This window comes from Eublepharis macularius, chromosome 3 (assembly GCF_028583425.1).
Source record: "Eublepharis macularius isolate TG4126 chromosome 3, MPM_Emac_v1.0, whole genome shotgun sequence".
Classification (NCBI taxonomy): Eukaryota; Metazoa; Chordata; class Lepidosauria; order Squamata; family Eublepharidae; genus Eublepharis; species Eublepharis macularius.
The window spans coordinates 103,080,836-103,097,308 of NC_072792.1; positions in this window are offsets into that span (position 1 = coordinate 103,080,836).

Here is a 16,473-nt window from a genome sequence, read left to right on the forward strand (position 1 = left end):
TCACTCAATGGATTAGTGGGAGAAAAAAATGGGAAAGAACAACAGCACAGATGCTGTGGGGTCACTTCTGGGTCTTCACTTAGAAGCAACATCATGGTTTCAGTGATGCTTTAGGAAATTCTTCACCTTATTTATTTATTTATTTATTTATTTACTTCTTTTATATCACACCATTCTCCCCAGTAAGGATAAAAAGCATCACTCTCCCCTCCTCTTTTTTATCTTCACAATAATCCTGTGAGGTAGGTTAGGCTGAGAGTTGTGTGACTAGCCCAGAGAGCTTCCATGGCATACTGGGGATTCAAACATGGGATTCCAGATTCTAGTCTAAAACTCTAACCACTTCCCAGCTCTGGTTTCAGTAGAGAGTGTCATTGAAGCTGTGATGTCACCTCCAGATCCTCATCCAGAAATGACATCATAGCAACAGCAATATTCCCCCTATCCCAGGTGTCTTTAAAAACAGATTAGACATATTCATGGAAGATAGATTAAAAATAGCTACTAGCCAGTATTACTAAAGGGAATCTCACACCCTGAGGAAGTAAATCTCTGAAAGCCAGTGCTAGGAGGAAATAGCAAGGTAAGATTTTAGCCTCTATGCCCTATTTCTTGGTTTTTCAGGACAATTGGTTGGCCACTGCACGGAACACAATGCTAGGCTAGCTGGACCACTAGTCTGATTTCTCTTATGTTATATCAAATGCTTTTTTTTAACCAAACATTTCAAATAGTTTACTGGAAGATATTTTCAGTGAACCTTATTTAGATTGTTCCAGAACTACTGTCTGTCAAATACTTAATTTAAGGACTAGCCACTGACTTTGATTCCTACACAGATTCAGCAGCTCAAACCCTATTTACTTGGGTATAACATGGGGGAGGGGTCAACTTACATTGAGGGTCATGCTACTTTTGAGTGGTACGGTATGTCATACTTGACTACTTTCAGGAATGCAGTGTGATAGAGACAGAGGCCTGCTGCACAATTGTTTTGTTGCATATAGCACTGAAAGCTTCAGAGGACCGGTAGTGCTCTAATTTCCCTGGTGAAAGTAGCTCAAAGTGCTTTCATATGTTGTCCAGAAATAATAGAACTACACCTTTGCAATGTGGGCTGAATGGAATGCTTTCCCAGTTCCCAGTTCTATTTATGTGGCAAAATAAGGACTACCACCCATCCAGTTGCTTTCCAGCCAACATTTCATTTGAAGTGTGTATTATCCTTTTCAGTTTCAGCCCTGTTAATGTCATACTAACTGTGAGAAAACAGAGACAAGAGCAGCTGCACAGAGTCTTGTTTCAATCTCCACATATTATCTATACCTGTGGATACAGCTTTCCTTGATAGGAATCTGAGCTATGAAAAGATTTTGAAAGGAAATACCAATAGGATGAATAGTTAGATTCCAAAACATAGATATGCAAATTTGGCCTCTTCCTTTCAAAAGAAGGAGGTGAAATTGTGGGTGTTTTCTTTGCAAACCTCAGTCTGTTTATGCATGCAGAAATCGTTGGTTAAACATCTCTGTGTGTGTGTGTGTGTGTGTGTTTTAATTTGAAATAATAAATGCTTTGGGGATTAGTTCATTTCTTGTGTGTCAATATTTCTCTAACACAGCTAAACATTACACACAAATGCATGAAAGAGAATTCTAACAGTTTTTCCCCTTTTAACACAAAGAAAAATGTTTTTGGAGGGGAAAATTTAGAGTGGAGGAACAATATATGCTTCTTCATGTCAGATTGCACATACACATAAACTGTGTTCTTTGCACCCCAGGGTTTCAAATATATTTGTGATGGTCAGTACACATTTGGACTTATATTGTGGTAAAACAGCTTAGCATGACTGTAAGGTTTAAGCTTGAAATGTGGGGAGAAGATTATTTATTATTTATTTATTTAAAACATTTCTATTCTGCTTTTCCAGAAATCAAAACATTAAAACATTTCAACATTAAAACATTTAAAATAAATAAAACAATTTTAAAAAAACCATTCAACACAAAAACCAGGGGGTATGCCCCACAAAACAAAAAAGTCTTTATGCACTGACGGAAAACAACAATAGAAGGAGACAAATGAATCCCCCTGGAGAGGGAATCCCTAAATTTTGGCACTATGACCGAGAAGACCCTTTCTTGAGTTGCCACCAATTTAGCTTCAGATGGCAAAGGTACCTGAAACAGGGCTTACAAAGGTGACCAGAGAGGACAGATAGGTTCTTATGGAAGAAGGCCGTCCTTAAGGTATGCTGGCCTCAAGCCATATAGGGCTTCTAAAGGTCAATACCAGCACCTTGAATTGGGCCCAAAAGCAAATTGGAAGCCAATGCAGATGGAATAAGACTGGAATAATATGTTCCCTATGACCCAGTCCAGTCAACATTCTGGCCACAGCATTCTGTACCAACTGTACCTTCTGGGCAGTCTTCAAGGGCAGCCCCTTGTCAAGTGCATTGCAGTAATCTATTCTAGATATTACTAGGGTATGCAGAAACACACTCAGGAAGGATTGCAGCTGACTCACTAGCCAAAACTGGTGGAAGGCACCCCTGGCCATCACTGCGATCTGTTTATCCAATCACTGCCACCTGTTTATTCAACAGGAGATCAAATCCAGGACAGCCAGTTTGATGTAGTGGTTAAGAGCGCGGGACTCTAATCTGGAGAGCCAGATTTGATTCCCCACGCCTCTACTTGAAGCCAGCTGGGTGACTTGGATCAGTCAGAGCTTCTAGGAGGTCTCTCAGCCCCACCCACCTCACAGAGTGTTTTGTTGTGGGGATAATAGTAACATACGTTGTAAACCTCTCTGAGTGGGCATTAAGTGGTCCTGAAGGGCGGTATATAAATTGAACATTATTATTATTATCCCCAAGATACAAACCTGGTCCTTTAGAAGAGCAACCCCATCTAGAACAGAAGAGATCCCATTTCTTGGAGCAAAACACCACCTCACCAGCAGCCCCTCCATTTTGTCTGGATTAAGTGTCAGTTTGTTAGCCATCATCCATTCCAAAACTGCTTCCAGGCACTGGTACATAATTTCCACAACCTCCCTGAGATCTACTAGAAGCATGAGAGAGAACTGAGAGTCATCTGCATATTGGTGGCAACTCAGGCCAAATCTCCAGATGACCTCTCCCTTCAACTTTTCAATGTAGATGCTGAAAAGCATTGGAGACAAGATGGAACCTTCGAGCACCCAGTAACCCAGAGGCCAAGTGACAGAGCAGCAGTCCCCCAGAACCATACTCTGAAACCAAAGTAGGACTGAAACCACCTCAGAACAGTGCTTTCCAAACCCTGACCTTAAAGGCAGTCCAGATAGCATGATTGGTTAAGCATTCCCTGTATCCTTGCTGCTTCCCACTCCCAAATTCACCTTAGGTGTGTTATTCCTGTTTTAAATTTTTTTTGTTGTATATATCTGAATATAACAGTTTGTTAACCCCTTAATAAATACCTAGAACTGAGAAAGCGAAGAATGAAATTCTCAATAAAAATATGCTTGAAAATTGGGTAGAAGAAAAGAAGACTGAAAGGGGCCTAAAGTAAAACAGAACAGAACTGTTCATGTCCCATTAACATCTTAAATATTGTGTATCACACAGAAACTAGAAGGATAGGAACATTTTCAGTTCTTTTATATAGTTAGTCCTAAATATAGGTACTGGTGTCATAGATTTTAAAGAGTGTGGTGTACAGCCTGTTTGCAGATCAAGGTTTTCTTTTTGAATTGGGACAAAATGGTTGGTTTTGTCTTTTAAAGCCAAAAACTTTGCTTTGGGGTATTAGAGCTATAGTTAATCCTCCAATCAGGACTTCCCAAATATTTACTTTCAGAAAACACAGAAGCATTTAATGACATCCTACTTGCAGATGCTAAGTACTTCCCTTACTTAGTGCAATTATGTTTCCTTCTAGTAAGTCCTATCAATGCCCCTTTCAATCCTCAGCTATAAACAAATCTTGGACCAACTGGAAAATCATTAGTGGATTTCTTACTCAGTAGTAGATGGGCAATTTTCTTTCCTCCTCTACTTTCCAACAACATTTTCAGTGTATACTTTTGGCCAAAAGTCTAGTGGAACATTATTTTGCTTAATACATAATGAATGAATTCAACAGTAATCTTCCCAATGCCACAACGCCGTCTACGCATGAATAAGTAATAGACAACTATTTTATAAAGCTGTTTAATGGGCCATGGCCATGATCCAGAACAATGGAATCCCAAAAGGAAACTATATCTCCACTAGCTGATGTGAGGAAGACCCTTTTCTGTCTGAAAACTGGAGAAAGTTGCTGCTAGTCAAGAGTAGAAATGGGCACGGAACAAAAAAAACGAACCAGGAGGTTTGTTAGTTTGACCGTGGCGGCCATTTGAGAGGCAGAGAGGCTGTTTTTGGCCTCTTCCACCACCCTGTGGGCCCCCAGGGTGGCCAAAGAGGCCAAAAACAGCCTTCCTGCCCCTCCTGGGAGGAGAGGAAGGATGCCGCACCGCAGGGGAAGGTAAGTGTGGGGCTGGGGCTGGGGAGTGGGGGCTGGGGGTAGGGGGGCTGAGGTTTGGGCAGTTTAAAGGGACCTGCCACAGCAGGCAGGCAGCAGGGGGGATTCCCCCCTTTAAACTGGCAGGTCCCTTTAAACTATCAGCTGGCAGGTGGCAGGGGGGGATCCCCCCAGCCGCCTGCCAGCTGATAGTTTAAAGGGACCTGCCCTTGCAAGTCCCTTAAACTGCCCCTGTAAATATGACACAACGAACCAGTATACAGTTCATGAAAATTCCGTGGAAAGGAGCTTCCACGAACTCTGATTCGCGAACCCCGAACTGGCCTGGTTCGTGGGGTTTTTTGGGTTGTATTTAGGTTCGTGCCCTTCTCTAGTCAAGAGTAGAGAATGCTGAGTTAGATGGACTAGTACTGACTCAGATAAATCAGTGGTCTATAAGAAAGTGTCAAATAATCTGTGCTTGCCTGTGGTGGACATCTTATATTAGTGAGATGAATCCATGAAAAAGTGAAAATAGTTTCATTTAAACCGAAGGCACTAGCTTAAATGTGATTTGTTTAGAATTAGTATATCAGCAGGCTAACCTGAGCATCTTGAAATAAACAGGGATGCACTGGAATGGTGATCTTATATTGATTTAGAGTAGCATAATCACATTACTTGCAAGAGTGATGATAGAGGAATGCAGGATACTTTGATTATCACTCAGGGAGATCCTGATCTCAGGGAAAACAGTTTTTTTCTTGGAATGGGGCAATAAACTCCTCAGATTTCAGGCTGTGAGGAAAGGACTTTTAGTTTATGGAGACAAATAGACAGGATAAGGATGACCATTTTCCCAGCTGCCAGGAAGGAGCAAGAAAGATATATCTTTGGATACCCTGAGTCTGGTCATAAAAGGTTTGCAAATGTGTGCCATGATTTGGCTGGAGATAGGTTCAAGGTAGCACATGTATGGTCTCATACCCAATTTCAGGATAGATCAAATTGAAATCCTCCCAGCTAGGAGAGGAAGGGATAAAAAGTCTGACACACTATGTGAAAGTTCACAAGCCAAGGAATGGGGGAAAGGAAGAGAAATGGAGTGAAGGCTGTCTTGACCAACCTTTATTTTCAAACTTTCATAGAACTTTGAAAGTTCCATAGAAAGAAATGCCAGGGTAACACCAGTAGCTCTACAACTTTAGTTAGTCTCACATTTTTATTTCTTGTCTTAGTTTGTGACACCCTATAGTGTTTTGATATAGTGTTTCCTGTGCTCTAATGAATTGAGATTGCATTTTAGTGAATACAGATAATTTTTCCTCAGAGTGTGTTCAAAAGGAATCCAGGGTGCCTGCCTGCTTGTTCATGCATAGACCAGAAATTTCTGACTGCCCTCCACACAGCTGGCCAAGGAGGAAGGTGTGTGATGCAGTTCATACATACACACACACCCCTAATCTCTATCTGTGTCAATAGCTGTGTACAGTGAACAAATGGGAAGAGCTTGAGTGGTGGCAGTTACTGGAGTAGAGTAAGAGAACACTGTTGTGAAACACTGTTGTATACAAAGGGGGCAACCCCCTCACACACACACACAACCATCCCTACCACTTTTCAGATATTCTCATGTGAGGAAGGGTGTGGTGGAGCATTTTTTTCCAGATTGTTATACAGTGTATTGCAACCAGATGCCTGTCTATCTAACCTCTTGTTCATACCATTTGGCCCTAATTCTGAATGTATTGTTGCCATCTGCAAACATTCTTTTTAGTCATTTTGCTTTCTCCTGTTTTATCATCATTCTTTCTCACACAAATAAGACATTGACAATGAAAAAAAACCCTTTGGACATATTCATATAATAGCATCCAATATGGTTTCTTGTCCTATAACAGTGATTCCCAATCTGGGTACTGGGGTCCCCTGGAGGTTACGGAGTTATTGCAAGGGGTCCTGAAATCCATATGCTCATTAAACATTGTCATTTTGATCTTTTTGTCATTATGTATTTTCTCATTCAGCAGATACTAATGGTACGGTTAATGGTACAGTAGTGTGACGTAGTGTATGCATAGTGTGTGTGTAGGGGTCACAAATGTTTTGATGTTAAAAAGATGGCATACACAAAAAGGTTGTGAAACACTGTTGTATACCAAGCAATATTAGGGAGCTTCCCTGAATTCAAATCCAAAGTTGAGTCACATCATATCCCAACTCTCAAAGTTGAGTCACATCATATCCCAACTCTCAAAGTTGAGTCACATCATACCCCAACTCTCATCCACTAATTGGCTGGATTCTATTCAGCAAATTAATTTAGGAATTTTCCTTTAGACCTAGATTAATAGACAGACACCTAAATACTAAACAGTGAAATTATAGTCTTGTTGCTATTTCAAAATATTAGTCTCACCAATTGGGCCAACAGTATTTATTTTTTATCCATTCACTACTTCACTACCTGTTCAACCTCTATGCAGAATATATCATAAGGAAAATGGATACGATTTAGAAGAACGTGGAGGGAAAATTGGTGGAAGAACATTAACAATTTGAGATATGCAGATGACACCACATTACTGGTAGAAAATAGCAAAGACTGGAAACAACTACTGATGAGGGTTAAAGGAGAAAGCACCAAAGCAGGATTACAGCTGAACATCAAGAAGACAAAAGTAATGACTACTGAAGAATTATACAATTTTAAAGTTGACAATTTGGAAATTGAAATTGTTTAAGATTTTCTATTCCTTGGCTCAATTATCAACCAAAAGGGAGACTGCGATGAAGGAATCAGAAGACTGAGACTGGGAAGGGCAGCTGTGACAGAACTAGAAAAAGAAAAAGATGTTTTTCTGGGGACCAGGGTCAAGATAATCCAAATAATAGTATTCCCCATTACTATGTATGTATGTGAAAGTTGGACGGTGAAGAAAGCTGACAGGAAGAAAATTGATTCATTTGAAATGGAAGAGAATTTTGCAGATACCGTGGATGGCCAAAAAGACAAATAAGTGGGTACTAGATCAAATCAAGCCTCAATTCTTCCTAGAAGCTAAAATGACAAAACTGAGGCTATTGTGCTTTGGTCACAAAGTACTTTGGACTTTAGCAATAAAAAAGTAAGGATTAATGCATATGTATTAGCCTGGAAGCGCTGAAGAAATTTGATACAGGTGGGAAAAATGCCATCTAAAAATAGCTAGACATTTGTACTGAAGGAAGGGTTTAATATTACACAAGTTTTTTAAACATCAGAACAAGAAGGCCACACACACATACACAAATAGAAATACCAATTGGCTCAGGTATTATTTCATTGTAAATCCAGGAACCACTTTATCACAATCCATATACCAGACATGCTAGGTAAGAAAAATCTCTTTCTTTCTCCTTGTATTAACGATAGCAATTTAAAGTTCAGGGCCAGTTGTAAAGTAACAGGAGCTTTCAGGCAGCAGATTGCAGAAGTGATATCATTTACCTACTTCTAAGTTCCAGCAATTTGCTAGTTTAAAAGAAAAAAATAGGAAGATGTTTTGGGTTTTTTTAAAATTTCAGATGAAAAATATTTAAAATTCTCTAAGTTGCAATTGATTTAAACATTCAGAAACAACATGGGCAGCCCCCTTGAAAGGGTTCTTCTTCATACTGTGTTGGGGGAAGTTAGCATGAGGGATAAACCAGAAGCAATACAAGAGATGTGTGAATCGTGGTAGCATCTGTCATGATGAGTTTTGTTAGAATTGCTGTTATTTCCTTCCATGACTCTTCCATAATTTAAATAACCTGGTCTCATCCCTCTTGATAGCTTCCAGACTACTTTTCTCTAGAATCCTCAAATCTGAGGTGGTGGTTCAATAACAAGCACATGCAAAACCATTACAAAGCCAATGCCTTACCCAAGCAAAAGATCTCAACCACTTCTAAACATGGTTTTTGATGCTGTTGACACTTCCATCATTACAGAAGCATCTTTCAGTACATGCCATCAGTGGTATTTCAATGTGTGGAGTTCACCACCAATGCAAACAATCATTTGCATTATGTATTCACAGAATTTGATTTGCAACCTCTGTTGGGAAGACTTCGCCCTATGCCCCAACACTAGCCTTACTTAAGCCGGTAGTTGTGGTTCTTCGAAGGAGAAAAATCTAATTTCTGGTCCTTCCTCAGAATTTCTGAGGTTTTTACTCAAGATATTTCACCATCTTCAAAAAAAGATGTTTGCCCTGTTCTGGACCTCAGTCAAGTCTTTTATCACCCCAGTGATAAAAGTGTCCCTTTTGACCATCTTGCTGCTTCTTCAGTTCCTTCATTTTGTAACAGGAGGACCAGAGCTTCTAACATCAAGTCCTTTTGTCATGTCTGAGCCCCATCCATGCCAATGTTAGTTATCCTTCTGTGCTGAATCATTGTATCCTGCTGTAACTCAATGTCATTTTACCAGTGTCATAACTATTTCTTTCACAGGCTTCCACAGGTGTTTATCTGATGGACTGTAACAGCTTCCAGTGTTTCTGACCTTGTACTCCCTCTCTGTCATGGCCCTGTCTGAGGGCAAGGTCTCCTCGGGAGGAGAGGAACCTTGTGTAGCCAGCCAGGACTCCTCAGGAGAAGAGGAGTTCTGTGTAACCAGCCCTAGCCCTGACTCAGCAGAAGCCGGTGATCAGGAGCAACAGCTGCTGGCTGATCAGAGCTTACAGCCAGCAGCTGAAACACCAGCACCCTCTGGCCCCAATACCACAGGGGAAGCTCAGTCAGGGACATCCCAAGCTACAGGTGCAGCACACGCAGGAGAGACGGCGCAGTGCTCATCTCCTGAGCTGATGCCAGCTGCTGGAAAGCGACGCCTAGCTATAAAAGCCAGTCCGGAGTGACTGCTAGGTGGGGAAGCAATGTGTTGATTACTTGCAACTGCTCCTTGAAACCTTGTATTGTGTTCTTGCCTGCATCTCGACTGGATACTTGTGTGCTCTGACCTCTGGACTGGACTGGGTTTGGCTTTTGGATTTCAGACACACCCCTGGCATTTACCTTGTGCTCTGACTATGGACTGGACCTGGCTTTTGACTCTTGGAAACCCCTTTGGCTTGTATTGGTGCTTGGACTATCAGCTTGGGCGGGCCCAGCCCCTCACAATCTCAGACTTTGCTGTGTCTTGCTTCTTAGGGCCAAGCTACACATGACAAATGACACTTGAACAGCAAGTGTATTTCTCCCTGTTCACTTGCCCTCCAATCAATCCACTTGCCGTTCAAGTGTCATTTGTCATGTGTAGCTTGGCCCTGTGTGACTCAACTTGATATTACAAATATGTAGAACATTCTCACACAAGGAGAGCGTGAAAACCTTGTTTATGATTGAGAGAGGGGACAGGAGCAGACTTGAATGTTAAAAGAGAAGTATCTCTCACATGATGTCATTCCTATCAACTTTTACTCTTGCTGCTTAGATGCTTACCTTGCTTTTGAGTTGTCCTATGGACCTGTATATGGAAATGATCTGGTTTCTGAAAAAAAACTATTTAACCAAGAACCTGTGTCTTGCTGCAATGGTCCAGGGATCTATCTGCCATATCCTGTCATCCATAGCCTGACACCTTTCATTCAGGATTTTCATGATACCCAGAATTTTCATGAACTTGGTGTCAATGCTGGCAGCAGCTTTGCTATGCAAAGGCATCGTAGTATTCTGTATGTAGGTGATTAGGTGGTTCTAGCCTCCTGAGATGCACTCTCATCACTTGAGTATCACACCATGACAGTTAATGTATGTATTTATTTATTTGATTTTTAGCCTGCCCTCCCCACAAACGGGCTCAGGGCAGGGTACAATAAAATGCTCAATGAGCATTTAATATATACATAAATTGATATATCTATAAATAGATTTTAAAACCCAGAAAACATAAATACATACATACATAAATACATACTTATGCTTAAGTTCAAGTCAGGTGGAAGATATCTTCTCTGAAACCCACTCACTTCCTACAATTAACTGTATGGTGCTCAGTACTAATACATGTTGACCTTACTTACCCCCAAATCAGGATCGAATCATTATACATATTGTCAGGAACCTTTTTGAGGTACCAAACCAGTGAGACCCTCAGATTCAGCAAATCAGAGGTTATATGCCAGCTACCATAACAGCTTGCTGTTCTGTGTACATTCAGCTATGTTTGCTTCAGATGTGGTTCCTGCCAGTATTTCTGTCCACAACAGACTATTCAGCTTTGATTCTAGGCAGTGAGTAACTGTGATGATGAGGATGACCAGTGAACCTACTTCATGAAGTCTTCTTTCAGCTCCAGCTTCCAACTTGGCTGACATGTCTATATGGTGATGAGGCATTCATTGGTTATTAATGATGACCATTTCCTAGCTGTAAATAAATGTAATTAACAATTCAATTTCCTCGTGGTCAAACTGACACTATCCATTGCTACAAGACAGGAATGTGCAAGTGATGTCTGATAATGGATAACATGGCCATAAAGTTCTACTTGGACAAGCAAGACAGCAAAGCTTCTGGATCCCTGTATCATTTAATAATAGAACTATATAGATGAAATATTTGTCAAAATATATTTCTAGGACTAGTGCATGTGACCTAGTCACTGTACTCAACAAAGGAATCTTTCAGCATGGTAGGGGAGGAAATTCACAGCTGGTGCTCTCATCCTGAGTTCCCATGGCCTTAGCATCAGTGATGAGGGCAACCTCTAGGAAACTTGTTAATCACATTGCAGAATGCAAAATGTCAATAGCAGGGCAGAGGCACCCTGGTTTCTTGAGGGATGTATTCCTACAAAAATAGTCTGAGATTCTTCATTAAATTTACTCATGGATGATGCTGGCTCCTCAAGTTCTCTACAAAATCAAGTGAGATCACAACAGCTGCCTCCTTGTGCACCCCTCTGATGACTGCAGCAATCCTAATTCATCCAATTGCTCTGTCCAATGGGGAAAAAAACTTCCAGAAAAAGCAACTCTTTCGTACCAATGCTGCATCCAGATGTCTGGATGCTGAAGTTAGGAAAGTGGGTTGATTAAACGGTTCCTTAGCAATGGTTGAAATCTTGCTCAGTACAAAGAAACATGTAACAACAAGACATTGATATCAACACAAATAGGGCCGTCATCACATGGGCCCTTATTTCGTCAGTTTTGCACTAGAAATCGTTTCTTCTGTTATTGTTATTAGAACGGATTCTCCCATCTTTTGACGACTGCTTGCACTTCCAGTCAGTCACATTAAAAGGGAAAAGCACAATTCGATGGTCAGTCAAAGTGCATCTGGAAACAGCACCCAAAAAATCCCCCCCATTTAAAAAAAATTTTTTTTTGCATATTTGCGCTATATCACTCTTCTATTATACCAATGTTGTGCTGGGCCAACACAAAAGCCAACCGTGATAGGTAGCAGAGGTTTCCCGCCCATGGCAGAATAGTGCTATAGTGCTATAGCGCTATGAGTCTGATGTTTTTTAAAAAAAAATTACTTTGAGGCTTAATTGCGGGTTGCGCTGGGGCTTGTGGGAGTGTAGGGCAGGAGAATCAGTGTTAGGTGAGACAGATGATCAGGGAGAGTGAGCGTTTTGGTGCTGCAAAGCATTCATAGTCAATCCAGGGCATTCACATGGAAGTGGATAAAGACGACATAAAGAGTCACAAAGCATGAATTGGGGAGAATGGTGAAATCACAAGTGAACCGGAATAAGGTGAGCATTCAGTGGGAGATGGCGCTAGTTTGGCGCTAAATTTATGGCCGTGTGATGACAGCCTAGGTATGATGTATTGTCGAAGGCTTTCACGGCCGGAGAACGATGGTTGTTGTGGGTTTTCCGGGCTGTATTGCCGTGGTTTTGGCATTGTAGTTCCTGACGTTTTGCCAGCAGCTGTGGCTGGCATCTTCAGAGGTGTAGCACCAAAAGACAGAGATCTCTGTGTCACAGTCACACTGTGACACTGAGAGATCTCTGTCTTTTGGTGCTACACCTCTGAAGATGCCAGCCACAGCTGCTGGCAAAACGTCAGGAACTACAATGCCAAGACCACGGCAATACAGCCCGGAAAACCCACAACAACCAGCCTAGGTATGCTTTGTTAATTAAATAGCATCAAGATTGTTAGATCATCAGGTCTCTAGACCTAATGTTATAGTGCCTGCTTTTCCTACACAGCCCAAGATTAACCTTCTCTTCCTTTTGAATACACCTAGTAGTGTATATTGGCTTAGAATAATAAGATAAATAGTGCCCCCTCTCATTCCAGGAAGTGAAGCAGTTTTAAGAGGTCATCAAAATCTGTGGCGATGTCTTACATCACTTCAGTCTGGAGCTTGCTGCTAGTTTTACAACTAATGAGGAGACTTTTAGACCCTGGCAACTGGTTATTTCAAGACATTAATGTTAAAAATGGCTTTCTTGATAGTAATTACATCAGCATACCATGCCAGTAAGCTCAATGAATTGAAAATTAACCTCCACCTCGACATTTCTGTACTTAGAAGGCTGACTTGAGGATGGATGTGAATGTTGGACCTAAGGTGGACTCAGTACTCTATCCAGCTCATGATACTGTGTTGGTTTCCCCCCTCCTCCCTCAGGCTGACAGGAGAGGATGCTTCATACACTAGACATCTTCTGTCTGCTCCGGATACCTAGAGACAGGATATTAGGTTGGTCATGTGGTAAGGTATCCCCAAAAGAGAACCACTGTTACAGATCTACTGTTCTTGAACTGAATATTCAGATTAACTTTCACCAGACAAGTGAACTCGCTCATCAATGTTATCACAAAAACTACAAAGAAGAAAGTCAGGTTGCCTGTAACCAATGTCATCTGTGCAGTCACCACAGTGATCCCATTTTTGCCACTACTTTTTTCTTCTGCTACTGATACTGTTTGGACAACAATTAGGAAGAAGCTGACTATTCTAAAGGAGAGGCCATATATTTATTTCATTTATACCCCATATTTCTCCCCAATGCGAACCTGAGGTGGCTTACATGATTTTCGTCTTCTCCATTTCATCCCCATAACAACACAATAAAGTAGTATGACTGGCCCAAGGTCACCCAGTGAACTTCCATGGCAAAGTGGAGATTAGAACCCAGGTCTTCCAGATCCTAGTCTGACAGTCTAACCACTATACCACACTGGAACCTCTCTTCTTTTGACCCACGGAGGGCAGAAACTGAAGAGGAAAATGTAGTATGAGAAGTCATTCTTAGTATTTATCTTGCTTGGGAACTTGAATCTTACTACCATGTACAGATCTTTGTAATTCTGAAAATTAAGCAAAACCAAATTTCAAGGTTAACATTTTAAAAATATTTGTTAGAACCCCATCCAATCTCCACAGAAACTGTTTGCATCATTGACATACGGATTAAAATCAAATACCTCACTTTTCTCTAACAGAGGATATAAATGGAGGACCTGCAAAGACTTATGGGGGCATCTCTTCCCCCCTCCATTTCCTCTTTCCCTTTGATAAAAGCCCCAATTCTCTCCCCCTTTTCCTACTTCTTTTGCTGCTTCCCACTCAGAAAGACAGACAAGCTACCTTTATCTGCTTCCCTATCTTCAGTTTTCTCTCCTTCCATCCTCCTAGCACCCTTTCCCTGGGAAAACTCTGCACAATTCTGGATCTGGGCTGCACCTGGCCCAGTTGCGTGGTACAGGCTGAGCTCAGGTCTGCAGTGTTGGACACCAGTACAAGCCAGGATGCATAATAGGGAACCCATAAGTGCTTGTGGGGGACAACTCATTTTCCACCGTATCCACCTCCCCACACTATTTCTTCTTTTCCTCCTCCTGGCAACCCACATATTCTCAATTTTCACTGCTTTCTTTCCTCCTTCCTTCCTAACCACCCACCTTTTGTCTGCCCCTCATCACAAGCGGTCTTTATTATTTATTCGCTTCATTTATACCCTAATTTTCTCCACAATGGGACTAGCTTACATCATTCTCTTCACTTCCATTTTAGCCTCACAACAACCCTGTGAGGTAGGTTAGGCTGAGAGCATGTGACTGGTCCAAGGTTGTCAAGTTAGCTTCCACAGTTAAGTTGAGTAGGTATTTGAATCAGGGTCTCTCAGCTCCAAGTCTGAAACTCTAACCACTACAGAACACCAATTGCTGTTGAACAATAGCAGGGTAACCAACCGGGAATTACAATATCCAGTAATCAACAACAATTACAAAAAGTGCATATTTTTATATAGTGCAAAGTGCAAAGTGAAATTTTAAATAAGTTAATTCAATTGTTATACAATAAATAAATAAATGCATTCACAAGGTATTCCATCTCCAAGATCCGTCTACAACAATGACTATACAATTTTAAAGCTCACATGAGCAAATTAATCAACAAGAGTACATCAACCAAAAGAGTACTCCTCCACCAGGCTCTACTGACCAATATAACAAGAGAGATCCAATTCATTATTAAGACCCCGTGGTGTCAAAGAATTCAGATGGAAAATCCATTTGGCTTCTAGCTGTAATAACCTTCTAGAATGATCAAGGGAGAGATGATCCTGAACAACTTCCAATACTGTCTGCACATGGCTCTGCTCTGCATTTAAATATAGACAGAAGGGGCTGAGAATTAAGATATATTGATGATGGTTAATCATGACACTCTACATTGTAACCTTAATGAGTAGACTGATAATTTAGCATAATTCAATTTGGTATTCAACTGCAGCAGCTCTTTGTAGTCAGTTCTACAATTATAATTTGGTATGAGCATTTCTGCAACCCTTCACTATTTCTATTTCTTATTTCTTTTATTAGATTCCTGATAAGAAGAAAGTCTTACTCTACACTTGCCACTAATAGTTGAGTCCAAGTCAGCTGTCCATTATCTATTTACATAGGGGATCAAATCTGTGAATAGGAATTCTTCTTTTTACAGAAAGAAAGAAATAACTGAGTTTCTCCCTTGGGAAGCTTTGATTTAAGCAACTTAGATCATATTCTTAGCCGTACCATTTGTCTGTGGATTAATGCTTGGTATTATCTGAATTGTTGGTCTCTTATAGTACTCATTATCTTCAGGCTTTGTGCTTTATGGAGCTCTGTCTGAAATATGTTCACACAGAGTAATCGTCATTTTCAAGTGCTTTTAAGATTAATTTATTAATTGGATCCAAATGCATAGATTTCAGAGACTCAGTCATACATATCAGGAAACAAAAACAAAAGCCATGTAATACCTGTTACTAAAATTTGCTTTATTTACATCCCAGCTTTTGCAACGACCAATCAAAATAACATGAAACAAGCCCCATGCATGACAGCTCCTCGTAATCACTGAACATAAGGGGAGGGAAAGCGGGAGTGTGTTGGCCCTGCCCCCTGCTTCTGTTCAATTGCCTGGTCACCTGCAGAGGCGACCACTGTTCTCCATGAACAGTGATGTTCCAAAACCAGCATCGCTGATCATGGGGAGAGAGAGTTTGCACGGCCATGTCCTCTATGCGGTTGTCCCGGCAGATAACCAAGTGATCATGAAGAGACAGGGAGCAGGGTCAATTCTGTGCTTGTGAAACCACATTCAAGAGGGCAATCTACACAAATGGATGCTGTAAATTATTTTGATATTGTCCATCGAGCAAGTAGTTAGTTATGGGTGGTTGCAGTGATGTCCCCTTGACAATGAAGTGGCTACATTTTAATTTCTAATGTACTTTAATGTATAGTGAGAGCGTCTGTACAGGAAAATATGTTGTTAATCCATCTGAACAATGGTAATCTCTGCATCTAGATTTCCATATGTAAACACCTTTATGAACAGAATGCTACATCCAAGATCTGGCAGATGTGAGCATGGGGCTGTGACATACTTCCAAATATATGAATACTCTGACAACTTGGAACAGACTAACAGAGCTATCATAAGCATAGCTATACTTTCCCAAGTCTGTTGAAGTCAATGGGCTTATAAG